Source organism: Scyliorhinus torazame, chromosome 15 (assembly GCF_047496885.1).
Source record: "Scyliorhinus torazame isolate Kashiwa2021f chromosome 15, sScyTor2.1, whole genome shotgun sequence".
Classification (NCBI taxonomy): Eukaryota; Metazoa; Chordata; class Chondrichthyes; order Carcharhiniformes; family Scyliorhinidae; genus Scyliorhinus; species Scyliorhinus torazame.
In genome coordinates this window covers 50,547,818-50,563,104 of record NC_092721.1, presented here as the reverse complement: position 1 = coordinate 50,563,104, position 15,287 = coordinate 50,547,818, and the positions used below count along the sequence as shown (strand labels likewise).

The 15,287-nt window shown below is 49.1% G+C and overlaps 1 protein-coding gene across 1 annotated transcript in view; it reads left to right on the top strand.

Moving 5' to 3' along the window:
• dct (dopachrome tautomerase) overlaps positions 1–15,287 on the top strand; it is a 111,973-nt gene that overhangs the window by 57,056 nt on the left and 39,630 nt on the right. The gene's annotated exons all lie outside the window — the stretch shown is intronic.

Here is a 15,287-nt window from a genome sequence, read left to right as displayed (position 1 = left end):
CAGTACCCCTGGATCTGCACTGAATATGATCCGAAAGCAAGGGAGATTGTTTGGAACGCGGGGAAAATCTGGAGGGAGCAGCGCCCTACCGTGTCCGGATGGATGAAGATCTCCGTGCTCCCGGAGTCAGACAGACAGGGTGTTTCATGCCCATTGACCTGGACGTTCATCATGGAGTTCCTGAGGTGCTTGGGCCGTGACTGGTTGAGAGTGACCGCGCTGAGCTGCGGGTAGCCGACATGGCCGGTGGTAGGGAGGTGGTCCCGAGATGGCGGCCAAGATGGCGGCCCCCTTTAGTCGCACGTGTCGGCATTGAAGATGGTGGCCATGATGGGGGCCCCCATGAGTTGCATCATAGAATGTACAGTGCAGAAGGAGGCCATTTGGCCCATCGAGTCTGCACCAGCTCTTGGAAAGAGCACCCTACCCAAGGTCAACACCCCCACCCTATCCCCATAACCCAGTAACGCCACACAACACTAAGGGCAATTTTGGACACTTAGGGCAGTTTATCGTGGCCAATCCACCTAACCTGCACATCTTTGGACTGTGGGAGGAAACCAGAGCACCCGGAGGAAACCCACGCACACACGGGGAGGATGTGCAGACTCCACACAGACAGTGACCCAAGCCGGAATCGAACTTGGGACCCTGGAGCTGTGAAGAAATTGTGCTATCCACAATGCTACCGTGCTGCCCATGGCGGGCTGGATTGAAGATGGGGGCCAGGATGGCAGCCCCCATGAGTCGCACGTGTCGGGCTAAAGATGTTAAAGATGGCGGCCTCCACGTATAGCACAAGGCGGATGACGCGTCAGAATGGGGCGGTACTGGCAGCCACGCAGCCACACTGCGGGATCTGCGGGCCTGTGAGTCGGGCCTGCGATTTTGGAACTTTGGGTCGGGCCAAGCAGATTTTGGCAAAATGTCATTTCTTGCCGCAATCGCTGCAGGTCGCGTTCCGAGCTGGGCCACGCTGCCTGGGGTGCTGGTTCTGACTGCAGAAATAGCAAGACGGCCCCCCCGGGTTGGGCGGGCAGCTGCGCGGCACAGGCCTGGGACACCCTCGGGTCGGGTGATGGCCGCGCCACCAGCGCAAACAGGGAAATCGCGTGGTCGGAGGGGAAAGCATTTAGGCTCTGGAAGGCTACCTCTAATGAGGTGGATAGTTTTACCGTCTCTTCTAGGTCGAGAGTGCCCTTTTCGAGCAGGCACTGCCATAGCTGGACCGGACTCCAGCCACATAGGTGTCCCAGATGTAGAGTTCCATGTGCTGCAAGGCCATGACGTCCTTGTAGTTACAGTTCCGAGCGAGTACCCTCAGGTCACATAGATATTCCTCCAGCGATTCCCCGGGGCGTTGACGACGTGTGGTGAGGAGGTGCCGCGTGAACACTTCGTTCACCGGCCTCACGTAATGTCTTTTCAGGATCACGACTGCATCTGCGTATGTGGTCACGTCCTAGATTAGTAAAAAGATTCTGTGGCTCACCCGGGCGTTGAGGAGACTCAGCCCTGTGTGCCTCGGTGATGGTGGGCGAGGGGGAGGAGGCGAGGTAGGCCTCAAAGCAGCGGAGCCAATGTGAGAAGATTCCTTTGGCTTCAGCTGCCTGTGGGTCGAGTTCCAGTCGATCAGGTTTGAGGTATTGATATCTTAGCTTATTAAATTGATGCGACCATCAATTTTCATTCACACAAGACGATTAGCAGAAGTGAACAGTGGTTTTAATCAGCTAGATCTGTGCCTGCCTGCGACTGCTCTATACTGAGTGCCGCCTTCAGGCTGCAGGTTTATATACCACCCCCGAGGGGGCAGAGCCACAGGCGGACCCACAGGGGCATCAACATAATACAGTACAATACAGTGGTGAATTGCAGTAGCAATACGTTCACCACACCAGTCACTGAGGAGCTTCGCTGAGGGCGTCAATACTATGGTGCAGACATTGGGGAGCCGCCAGGCTGCTGGCAGAGCCAGATGATGCAGGGGCAGCCAGGGATCAATCCAGCTGCTCCTCCATCCTGAGGTGACCCCCCCCCCCCCCCACCCCCAGAGCCTTGCGGCACAGAGGCACAGACTGGGAGGTGGTGGTGCTGGGTGCCAACCTGAGTGGCAACAGCAGGCATCAGCTCTCCTGGGTACTCCAACCCCCGGCAATGGCGCATCTCGGAACCACCTCTGGAACAGGGTGGCACGGTGAAGCATGTGCCACTGACAGGGCCCCCGCCCCAGCCGCCTGGGCATGGTGGCCCTGGATTTCCCCCCACCCCACTCCACTCAAGGCATATTGCATCCAGGTGATGGATGTGAGCAAGCACTCAGCAGACAAGTAGGGATCAGACTATGGCATAGATTGAGGAGCACCAGACCTCTGCTCACAGTGGGTTATCATCACTTCCTGCCTTCGACAGTGACCCGCTGACAGTGCTGACACAGGCCTATACCCTGGAGTGACATAGAAGACTCTGGGAGGATGAAACAAGCCCTGGGAGGGTGGAACAGGGCAGTTGTCGGGGGCCAGAGAGGGAGGGGTGGCAAAGAATCTGGGGGGAGTGGGAGGGTGGTGGATGGGGAGGGAGGGTGGGTGATGCGGGCAGAAGGGGGAATGCGGGAACAGATGTAGTGGGACAGTGGGTGGGAAGGGGAGGTAGTGATAACGGACAAAGTCATGTGCTATGAGTGGAGGGCAAGGATGAGAGCCTCCCTCACCCTCCAGGCATGATGGACCCTCATCGCTGTTAAACATTTAACTGCTGTTGAATAAAGAGTCAAAGGTTCTGCTCCTTTTCCATAAGCACCTTTATTTTACTCGAACAGACTCTGCACAAACCTCTGCACAAAACTCTGTCATCACATCACCTGACACAAAGCCCACCTGAAGTCCCTTTACATATCAGTGTCAATTATTGGATACTTAACATAATTGAGACAACTAAGTGGAATGTCTCTTAAACCCATCACTTAACAGTCTCCCCTTCCTTGGGGAAAAAAGAATATTATGTGAAAACAAAATTACAAGAAACTCAAAAACACACACGCAATTTCCCCCCCCCCCACTTTTTTTTATTTGTGGAAAAAAAAAGCCACAGACACAGATGCCCTTCATTAACAATATCCAAAAGTTTCTGTGAACTAGCCCCTCTTTTTGTGAAACAGTCTGACAATTGATAACTACTGTCGACCCATTTAATTTTTGCTATTTTTCCTCTGTCCAACATCAGCTTCAAACTTGCGATATCTATCCTTAACCTTTTTTCATTGACACTTCTTGTAGAGTGCACATTTCCCCACAGGGATTTATTGTCAATGTGACAGTCAATAGGTATATTACCCAAATCCCTTAATCCCAAAATTTCTATTAATATCTGAGATATATAAAAGGCCATATCCACCGCCTCTACATGGCTTACCGTCTCAGCAGCCAAAGTGCTTTTGACCATTCTCCTTATTTTCTTTGTTTTCCACACAAGAGGGCAACATTTACCATTGTTCCCCAAAAGGAAAATTATAAATCCTCCTGCACTTGAAACCCCATCACATAAATTTGCATAGGACGCATCACTGTAAACTATGAGTTTCAAGTGCCTAAGGTCACCTAAAACCGGGGACCTCAAAACACACTCCAGTATTTTTAGTTTGGCCAACACTTTATTTGCTCTTATTACATCTTCCACTTTGGGATCATTTTGTACTCAACTCTAAGACATCAAAACTCACATCCGGTCTAGTCTGTCCACCTAACCAATTCAGTTGCCCAATTAAACTTCGCAGTTGCTCTTCTTCCATCTTTGAAACCATTGAGTCTTTTTGTGAAACCCTGCCATGACTAATTGCTATTGGGCTGATGCTTTCCAAATAAGATTGCTGGCGTAAAGTTGCCCCTAACTTAGTCTGTCCAATTTCCAGTTCAATATATTTAAATGCACCGGAAGCCTGACTTCCAATCCTGAATTCTTTCCTCAAACCAGAGATTGCAATAGCTTCGAAGTCACTAGTCCCACCCCACAAAAAATAATTGACATGCATCATAAAGATGCCAGAAAGGTTTCCTTTTTAGTGCCAGTAAAACATTGCCGGATCTGCTTTCAACTGGCAACAGCCTAACTTTAACAAAAGTGATATTACCGAAAAATACCAGACTCTAGACGCATCATTTAATCCATGTACACATTTGCTCAACTTCCAGAGTACCCCTTCTGTGTTAGCTGCCTCTTTAGGAGGACGGAGAAAAATGTCTCTCTGGAGCTGATGCCCCTGCAAAAAGGCAGCTTTTATATCTATCGATTTGCATTCCCATGCCTTTGTGGCTAATAGAGTCAAGAAGATCTTTAAAATAACCTTTCCTGCTGTAGGTGAATCTACCCTTAAATCTTGATCTTCTCAGTTTTCTTCAAATCCTCTTGCCACAAGCCTGACCTTTGCCTTATAAGTTCCATCCGGAAGAACCTTTTCCATGCAAATCCATCTGTGGGATAGAGCTCTTTGTCTCCTATTCGGTATTTCCGTGTATACCCCAAATTCACTCCAACTATGCAGTTCTTGCTGTTTGGCATCTTTGATAACTTTTTCATCTAATTTATTGGAAGCCACCAAAATCTCACGTGCGTGTGGGCTTCTACTCCTATTAGTATTCATAGTCTTACTCATGTTCCGAGACCTTGATAAAATACATCCCCTCTCCCGCCTGGTATCTTGGTCTGTTCTGCTACTGATTGAACTTTCTCTCCTGCTGTGGGTTGTCCTTTCAATAGTTCTCGACCTTTTCCTGTGGACCTGTTCACTATCCGATGTACTATCTGAACTGGCACTGCTTTTCAGTGCCCTCCATTTTTGAACTTCGTCTTCCAATCCATTGTCTTGACTCCCTCCCCAGAATGCTGTATTCAACCAATGTTTATACTTTCCAGTGGCTTTCCCTGCTCTGCTAATAACAGTTGCATCCTTCCATTGACTACCTTCCATTCACTTTTGTACCAACTTTTGGTAGTTGTCCTTTCGGAAAAATGGCCTGTTCTAATTCATCAGAAGTGTTGTGTTCCTCTACAGAAACCCTGTCTATATCAGTTAACTGGTCCTCATAGTTCTGTAATTCGTGCATACCAGATGACCCTGGTTCCTCGTCATGTCTGTCTGCTCTGTCTAAATTTGAAAATTTGTAATCTGTACCCATTATCCTTGATGAAATGAAATGAAATGAAAATTAATTATTGTCACAAGTAGGCTTCAAACGAAGTTACTGTGAAAAGCCCCTAGTCGCCACATTCCAGTGCCTGTGTGAGAAGGCTGGTACGGGAATTGAACCATGCTGCTGGCCTGCCTTGGTCTGCTTTCAAAGCCAGCGATTTAGCCCTGTGCTAAACCAGCCCCTAATGAATGTACCCTAACAGTTTGATTGCCATGTTGCAAAATAATTGTTTTGCCATCTATGCCTATGATCTTCCCTGGGCCTTTCCATTCATTAAAATTGTTTCTCTTATGTCTTACTATGTCTCCTTGCTGAAAAAAAGTATTTGATGGCTGTACATTATGCCTTAAAGCCATGCAAATTCTTTCAGAGACTTCTTCTTCCAAAAAAGCTTTTCTACTGCTATGTAATGCATTAAATGCTCAGCACAGGCAGAGCTAAATGTAGTCCCATCCCAAGCTGGAAGCTGGTCATCCAAAATGGACGGAATTTTAGGATTTCTACCAAACACTAATTGATAAGGACTATAGCCCCCAACCATCTGCAATGAAATCTTTGCATGTACTGCCCATGCTAAAGCTGAATTTAGCTTTAGCAGTCGATCTGCCAAAATTTTCCAGAGCATGTCATCGATTGTAGCATGGTTTCTTTCCCACACACCATTACTTTTCCGCTGCCGTATTCATAACTGTGATATTCGCGTTTTCACATATATCCCTAAACTCATCTTTAGCAAATTCTCCCCCATTGTCCGTAAGGAATTTTGCCGGTGGGCCCATTCCTGTCCCTATCCATTTGTCCACGATTTGATCCAGAATTACTCTCTTTTCTTTACTTCGTACAATCGTTGATTGACTAAATCTGGTTGCTAAATCTACAAAATGTAAAATAAATATATTATTGGCTTTATCCCAGATCTTAAGGTCACAACATCGTTAAAATCCCTGGCCAAAGGTAGGGTTACTATCGGTCGTGCTGGTGTCCTTCTGTACTTCCTACAAACTTCACAGTGATCATTAACCTGTTCTATCAGTTTAGTATAGTCTTCATCCTTTACCCCTACATCTTTTAATAAAACTTTCAGCCTCCCACGAGATGGATGCGCAAATTGCCGAGGCAGTTATAATACAACAAACTTTTTATCAACTAAAGTCCCATTTTCAACTGCCATAACACATCCTTAACAACTGTACTTGAAATATTATTTGTCAGTAATGGAATACAATAGTGTCCCGACTGTGTAAATTGTAAGTCCACCGTCTTTCCAAAAATTGTTGCCTTATCCTGTTCCATATCCAGTTTCATGACTGCTTTCTTCATCTACGGTCTGCTCAGAAGCAAAGGAATCTCACTTGATACAACATCCTTGCGAATTAAGAGATTCACTCCGGCAATATTGCAAGAGATCACCATTCTTTTCAGCAACTTCAGAGTATTATCATCCCCAAACGTGAAAGTTGTGGAACTTTCAAATTCCTTGTTACGATTTTCAGCATTCAAGGAGTCCACGTAACATTTTAACCAGTCAATTCCACACACAGTAGATGTGCAGCCACTATCCAATACAGCACAATTGGTCGATTGGTAAAGGTCGATGGGCACAAGCCACCATGCCTTCTTGACTCTGGGAGCACAGACAGCTTAATCTACCCCGATACGGTAAGGTGCTGCCACCTCGCGGTACACCCCATTAACCAGAGAATCTCCCTGGCCTCCGGATCCCACTCCGCCACCCTCATCATCCAGGGCGGAGAGTTCACTGACTTCCGGCTCTACGTCCTCCTCAAACTCTGCGCTGCCTTGCTACTCGGCCTGGACTTCCAGTGCAACCTCCAAAGCCTAACCCTGAAATTTGGCGGGCCCCTACCACCCCTTACAGTATGCGGTCTCACGACCCTTAAGGTCAACCAGCCTTCTCTGTTTGCAAACCTCACCCCAGATTGCAAACCCGTCGCCACCAGGAGCAGACGGTACAGTGCCCAGGACAGGACCTTCATCAGGTCCGAGGTCCAGCGGCTGCTGCGGGAAGGCATTATCGAGGCCAGCAACAGCCCCTGGAGAGCCCAAGTGGCAGTTGTGAAAATTGGGGAGAAAAACAGGATGGTCGTTGACTACAGTCAGACCATCAATCGGTACACTCAGCTCGACGCGTACCCCCTCCCACGCATATCTGATATGGTCAATCAGATTGCACAGTACCAGGTCTTCTCAACAGTGGAACTGAAATCTGCCTACCACCAGCTCCCCATTCGCAAGGCGGACCAGCCGTAGACCTCGTTTGAAGCGGACAGCCGCCTTTTCCACTTCCTTAGGGTTCCCTTCGGCGTCATTAATGGGGTCTTGATCTTCCAACGGGAGATGGACCAAATGGTTGACCGGTACGGACAGCGGGCCACCTTCCCGTACCTGGATAACGTTACCATCTGCGGATACGACCAGCAGGGCCACAACGCTAACCTTTCCAAATTCCTCCACACCGCCAAACTCCTCAACCTAACGTACAACAAGGTGAAGTGCGTGTTCAGCACCAACCGCTTAGCCATCCTCGGCTATGTGGTGCAAAATGGAGTTCTAGAGCCCGACCCTGATCGCATGCGCCCCCTCATGGAACTCCCCCTCCCCCACTGCCCCAAGGCCCTCAAATGATGCTTGGGGTTCTTCTCATACTACGCCCAGTATGTCCCTAACTATGCGGACAAGGCCCGCCCACTCATTTACTTCACCATTTTCCCCATGATGGCCGAGGCTCACCAGGCCTTCAACCGTATCAAGGCCGACATCGCCAAGGCCGCAATGCATGCGGTCGACGAGACCCTCCCCTTCCAAGTCGAGAGCTCTGGCCGCCACCCTCAACCAGGCAGGCAGGCGCGTGGCATTCTTTTCACGCACCCTCCATGCCTCCGAAATTCGACACTCCTCTGTCGTGAAGGAAGCTCAAGCCATCATAGAAGCTGTGCGGCATTGGAGGCATTACCTGGCCGGCAGGAGATTCACTCTCCTCACTGACCAACGGTCGGTTGCCTTCATGTTCAATGACACACAGCGGGGCAAGAACAAAAATGATAAAATCTTGAGGTGGAGGATCGAGCTCTCCACCTACAATTACGAGATTTTGTATTGCCCCGGTAAGCTCAACGAGCCCCCCGATGCCCTATCCCGAGGTACATGTGCCAGCGCACAAGTGGACCGACTCCGGGCCCTACACGATGGTCCCTGTCACCCAGGGGTCACCCGGTTCCTTCACTTCATAAAGGCCCGCAATCTGCCCTACTCCATTGAGGAGGTCAGGGCTATCACCAGAGACTGCCAGGTCTGAGCGGAGTGCAAACCGCACTTCTACCGGCCAGACCGCGCGCATCTAGTGAAGGCCTCACGCCACTTTGAACCCCTCAGCGTGGATTTCAAAGGGCCTCTCCCCTCCACCGACCGAAACACATACTTCCTCAACGTGGTTGCCAAATACTCCAGATCCCCTTCGCCGTCCCATGCCCCGATATGACATCTGCCACCATCATCAAAGCCCTCAACACCATCTTCACCCTGTTTCCCTGCCTACATCCACAGTGACCGGCGATCCTCCTTTATGACTGATGAGCTGCGTCAGCAAGGACATCGCCTCGAGCAGGACGACCATCTACAACCCCTGGGAAAACGGGCAGGTGGAGCGGGTGAATGGGACGGTCTGGAAGGCCGTCCAGCTGGCCCTACGGTCCAAAAATCTCCCGGCCTCCCGCTGGCAGGAGGTCCTCCCCGACGCCCTTCACTCCATTTTGCACGGCGACTAATGCAACCCCACATTAACATCTCCTTGCCTTCCCCAGGATGTCCACCTCCGGGGTTTCGCTCCCAATGTGGCTGGCAGCTCCAGGACCCGTTCTCCTCGGCAAGCACGTGCGGCACCACAAGGCGGACCCGTTGGTTGAGAGAGTACAGCTACTCCATGCAAACCCGCAGTACGCCTACGTGGCATACCCCGACGGCTGCCAAGACACAGTCTCCCTCAGGGACCTTGGCACCAGCTGGGTCCACCCCCCTCTGCCCCGGCACCACCCTTCCTCCCCCCAGCACACCTCACCACAGCCCCTGCCCCCAGACGATCCGTCGTCCCCTTGGTCCCACCCAGGGATGAAGATGAGATCTACATGCTCCCGGAGTCACCGGTGACCGAGCCGACGCCTGCACCGCCACTGGGACTGCGGCGCTCACAACGGAGAATCAAGGCACCCGATCGGCTAAATTTGCAAACTTTCCCCAAAATGTTAACCTTAAAATGCATGTAAATAGCTTTCCACCACCCCCACTGGACTCCTTTTTAACAGGGGGTGAATGTGGTAGTCACCACTATTGTATATATCATATATGAGATGTAATCGGAGTATAAATGTGTGTGCTGACCGAGCTGCAGCCATTTCGGCAGCAGCTGTAGGAGGCCACACATCTCTGCTTAATAAAGCCTCGATTACTCTCTACTCTTGTCTCGTCGTAATTGATAGTGCATCATACGGTAATGTCTCATCTTTGTAGGAGTAGAGTCCATCGCGCTGCTCGAATTTGGCTTACTGTGCCGTCTTTTAGTCTGCTGTCCAATAAAAGCTGTGTCGGAGTGTGTTCGGTCAAAATGGTTATGGGGTTGAGTCCGGTTATGTACGAGAAGTACTGTACCTCCCAGAAAACTGCTAGCAGATGCCTTTCGCAGGCTGAAAATCCTTGCTTTAGTGGATCTAAAACTCAAGAGGCAGATGTTACGGGTCCTAGACGATCGTGCTTTTCCTGCAGGAGTACGGCCGAAAGGGTTCGGTCGGTGGTCGCTACCTCTATCGCGTATGGGGAGCGTGGATCCGGGGCTTGCAAAGTCAGGGCTGTGCTTAGGGTGCGTTTCAATGCATCTATGGCATCCATGTGCTGTGAGAGCCATTTCCATGGGGCCTGTTTCTTAAGGAGCTCAGAAAGTGGGGCTGCTTTTGTGTCTATGTGGTTTCTACAATATCCAACCAGTCCTAAAGGAGGAAAAGCTGCCGACCCTCTTGGTGGGAGTACTGCAGTGCAGCGGATGAGGCATTGGAACTGCATTTTGAGCAGTCTGATGCACCGCTCAATGACAGCCCGGGGGCCGCATGGACCTCATTGTATTGGGTCTCCATATTGGTCATCGGCCTCCATACTGGTGTCATTAGCCAGCTCCTCAGCGGGTACCCCTTATCTCCCAAGAGTCACTGGCTCCTACCCCAGGATCCTGTGGTCCCCTTTGGCTACCCCCACTCCACTCTCCCTCGCCCCCTCACATCCCCCGTCATCCCTCGGGGTGCCATCAACCCGTCCTGCCCACACATCTCCGGCTGCAGCGAGGATGCTTGGGCACCGGGCCCAGACCCTGTACCCCAGACACTCGCTGGTAACATTACCTGGACCGTGCGTTATGGGTACACACGATCTAGGGGGTAGCATGGTGGACGCGCGTGCTTAGAAACCCACTCCCCCCCAGCACATGGGCACCTCCCCCACCGAGGTCCCCCCGCTGGGGGCACCCACGCCCCACTCAGAGTACTGGGGCAGCACTCCAGTGCTCCCGGTATCGAGGATGGCCTCTCACCTCCTCAGATCCCTGTTGTATTACTTGGTTAAAGTAATATCTGTCGTTACTGGTTGAAGATGATCTTGAAGAATACACGAGTTTTCGATGTAAAGTAAACAAATTTATTAAGTAACGATAAAACTAATAAATGAGTTTGACACTACTGAACTAACTCTAGAAATAAAGTCATGAGATATAACTATATAAATTGTTTCTGAACTACACATGATGTCTAGCCTGTGATCTAACTATACGACACCACTGCTGTCTGGCTACTCCTGTGTGGAAAAAGCTCAAGAGCCTTTGGGAGCTCAGTTATATAGTGTGATCTGGTGGTGCCCTCTAGTGGTAGTGTCACAGCTAAGTGTTGTGATTAACCCTTCAGTTACATGTCTGTCTACATATCATTACAATCCCTACAGCAGCCATTCTACCAACACCACGCTTTTCAAAAGTACTAATTGGTGCCAGCGTAACCACTTGTTGCAGAGCCGGTTAGATTACGGGAGGCTGTTAGATAGGGGGTCCTTCTTGATGATTGCATGAAGATTGGCTTTAATTGGTGATTATTGATTTTCTGCCACAAGGCGGGATTCGGTTCTCACCGACGGGGAGGGGCTGCTTAGATAGATAACTGATCGGCACCGTGCGGTTCCTGATTCTGGCCTTTCCTGTGATCTAATGGCCGCCTCGCGCTCTTGCCCAAGCGCAACACGGCCGTTAAATCGCGCCCTAAGTGTGGTTAGAGAGCGGTGGGGAACTCGCCGAGAGAGGCGGGGTGGGTGGGGGTGGGGGGGGGGGGGACTCCCAGCCAAACCTGCATGAAAAGAAACTCAGAATCCATTAGACCACCCCCATCAAAACCTTGTTAGTTAATACAACCAGTAAACTGATTATTTAATTATAAAGTCCAATTTGAATGTTATTATACTTGTAGCAAAATATAGTATCATCTAACAGAAGACTCTTTGGCATACCATGCAAATAGAATTCCCACGTGGTTTTAAAATGTTTCCACCAGGACAGGCTGAATTTCCAGAGCTTGTTGCAAGCTCCATTAACAACGGTAGATGTCAGTTTTGCTGACTGTTCAATTTAAGCTTTTATCATTTGTAGTCCAGCAACTAAGGTAGCCGATATTCAGGACGCCAAAGCGTGTAATGAGGCAGTGGGGAAGGGAACACTGACAAAGGAGAGTACTTGCAGGCACGGAGATGGGTTGAAGTGTGTATACTTCAACGCAAGAAGCATCAGGAATAAGGTGGGTGAACTTAAGGCATGGATCGGTACTTGGGACTACGATGTGGTGGCCATCACGGAAACTTGGATAGAAGAGGGGCAGAAATGGTTGTTGGAGGTCCCTGGTTATAGATGTTTCAATAAGATTAGGGAGGGTGGTAAAAGAGGTGGGGGGGTGGCATTATTAATTAGAGATAGTATAACAGCTGCAGAAAGGCAGTTCGAGGAGTATCACCCTATTGAGGTAGTATGGGTTGAAGTCAGAAATAGGAAAGGAGCAGTCACCTTGTTAGGAGTTTTCTATAGGCCCCCCAATAGTAGCAGAGATGTGGAGGAACAGATTGGGAAACAGATTTTGGAAAGGTGCAGAGGTCACAGGGTAGTAGTCATGGGTGACTTTGATTTCCCAAATATTGAGTGGAAACTCTTTAGATCAAATAGCTTGGATGGGGTGGTGTTTGTGCAGTGTGTCCAGGAAGCTTTTCTAACACAGTATGTAGATTGTCCGACCAGAGGAGGGGCAATATTGGATTTAGTACTGGGTAATGAGCCAGGGCAAGTGATAGATTTGTTAGTGGGGGAGCATTTTGGAGATAGTGACCACAATTCTGTGACTTTCACTTTAGTAATGGAGAGGGATAGGTACGTGCAACAGGGCAAGGTTTACAATTGGGGGAAGGGTAAATACGATGCTGTCAGACAAGAATTGAAGTGCATAAGTTGGGAACATAGGCTGGCAGGGAGGACACAAGTGAAATGTGCAACTTGTTCAAGGAACAGGTGCTACGTGTCCTTGATATGTATGTCCCTGTCAGGCAGGGAAGAGATGGTCGAGTGAGGGAACCATGGTTGACAAGAGAGGTTGAATGTCTTGTTAAGAGGAAAAAGGTGACTTATGTAAGGCTGAGGAAACAAGGTTCAGACAGGGCATTGGAGGGATACAAGATAGCCAGGAGGGAACTGAAGAAAGGGATTAGGAGAGCTAAGAGAGGGCATGAAAAATCTTTGGCGGGTAGGATCAAGGAAAACCCCAAGGCCTTTTACACATATGTGAGAAATATGAGAATGACTAGAGCGAGGGTAGGTCCGATCAAGGACAGTAGCGGGAGATTGTGTATTGAGTCTGAAGAGATAGGAGAGGTATTGTACGAGTACTTTTCTTCTGTATTTACAAATGAGAGGGGCGATATTGTTGGAGAGGACAGTGTGAAACAGATTGGTAAGCTCGAGGAAATACTTGTTAGGAAGGAAGATGTGTTGGGCATTTTGAAAAACTTGAGGATAGAAAAGTCCCCCGGGCCTGACGGGATATATCCAAGGATTCTATGGTAAGCAAGAGATGAAATTGCAGAGCCGTTGGCAATGATCTTTTCGTCCTCACTGTCAACAGGGGTGGTACCAGGGAATTGGAGAGTGGCGAATGTCGTGCCCCTGTTCAAAAAAGGGACTAGGGATAACCCTGGGAATTAAAGGCCAGCTAGTCTTACTTCGGTGGTAGGCAAAGTAATGGAAAGGGTACTGAAGGATAGGATTTCTGAGCATCTGGAAAGACACTGCTTGATTAGGGATAGTCAGCACGGATTTGTGAGGGGTAGGTCTTGCCTTACAAATCTTATTGAATTCTTTGAGGAGGTGACCAAGCATGTGGATGAAGGTAAAGCAGTGGATGTAGTGTACATGGATTTTAGTAAGGCATTTGATAAAGTTCCCCATGGTAGGCTTCTGCAGAAAGTAAGGAGGCATGGGATAGTGGGAAATTTGGCCAGTTGGATAACGAACTAGCTAACCGATAGAAGTCAGAGAGTGGTGGTGGATGGCAAATATTCAGCCTGGATCCCAGTTACCAGTGGCGTACCGCAGGGATCACTTGTGGGTCATCTGCTGTTTGTGATTTTCATTAATGACTTGGATGAGGGAGTTGAAGGGTGGGTCAGTAAATTTGCAGACGATACGAAGATTGGTGGAGTTGTGGATAGTAAGGAGGGCTGTTGTCGGCTGCAAAGAGACATAGATAGGATGCAGAGCTGGGCTGAGAAGTGGCAGATGGAGTTTAACCCTGAAAAGTGTGAGGTTGTCCATTTTGGAAGGACAAATATGAATGCAGAATACAGGGTTAACGGTAGAGTTCTTGGCAATGTGGAGGAGCAGAGAGATCTTGGGGTCTATGTTCATACATCTTTGAAAGTTGCCACTCAAGTGGATAGAGCTGTGAAGAAGGCCTATGGTGTGCTCGCGTTCATTAACAGAGGGATTGAATTTAAGAGCCGTGAGGTGATGATGCAGCTGTACAAAACTTTGGTAAGGCCACATTTGGAGTATTGTGTACAGTTTTGGTCGCCTCATTTTAGGAAGGATGTGGAAGCTTTGGAAAAGGTGCAAAGAAGACTTACCAGGATGTTGCCTGGAATGGAGAGTAGGTCTTACGAGGAAAGGTTGAGGGTGCTAGGCCTTTTCTCATTAGAACGGAGAAGGATGAGGGGCGACTTGATAGAGGTTTATAAGATGATCAGGGGAATAGATAGAGTAGACAGTCCGAGACTTTTTCCCCGGGTGGAACAAACCATTACAAGGGGACATAAATTTAAGGTGAAAGGTGGAAGATATAGGAGGGATATCAGAGGTAGGTTCTTTACCCAGAGAGTAGTGGGGGCATGGAATGCACTGCCTGTGGAAGTAGTTGAGTCGGGAACATTAGGGACCTTCAAGTAGCTATTGGATAGGTACATGGATTAAGGTAAAATGATATAGTGTAGATGTATTTGTTCTCAAGGGCAGCACGGTAGCATTGTGGATAGCACAATTGCTTCACAGCTCCAGGGTCCCAGGTTCGATTCCGGCTTGGGTCACTGTCTGTGCGGAGTCTGCACGTCCTCCCCGTGTCTGCGTGGGGTTTCCTCCGGGTGCTCCGGTTTCCTCCCACAGTCCAAAGTTGTGCGGGTTAGGTGAATTGGCCAATGATAAATTGCCCTTAATGTCCAAATTGCCCTTGGTGTTGGGTGGAGGTGTTGAGTTTGGGTAGGGTGCTCTTTCCAAGAGCCGGTGCAGACTCAATGGGCCGATTGGCCTCCTTCTGCACTGTAAATTCAATGATAATCTATGATTAATCTAGGACAAAGGTTCGGCACAACATCGTGGGCCGAAGGGCCTGTTCTGTGCTGTATTTTCTATGTTCTATCTGTCCTGCATTTTCTGTAATATTTATTAATCGGGCTGAATGTCCAGTTTAATGTTGTTTCATTAATATGCAGCACAGAATAGATTTTAACATTCAATCCCCACTCCAAAGAGTT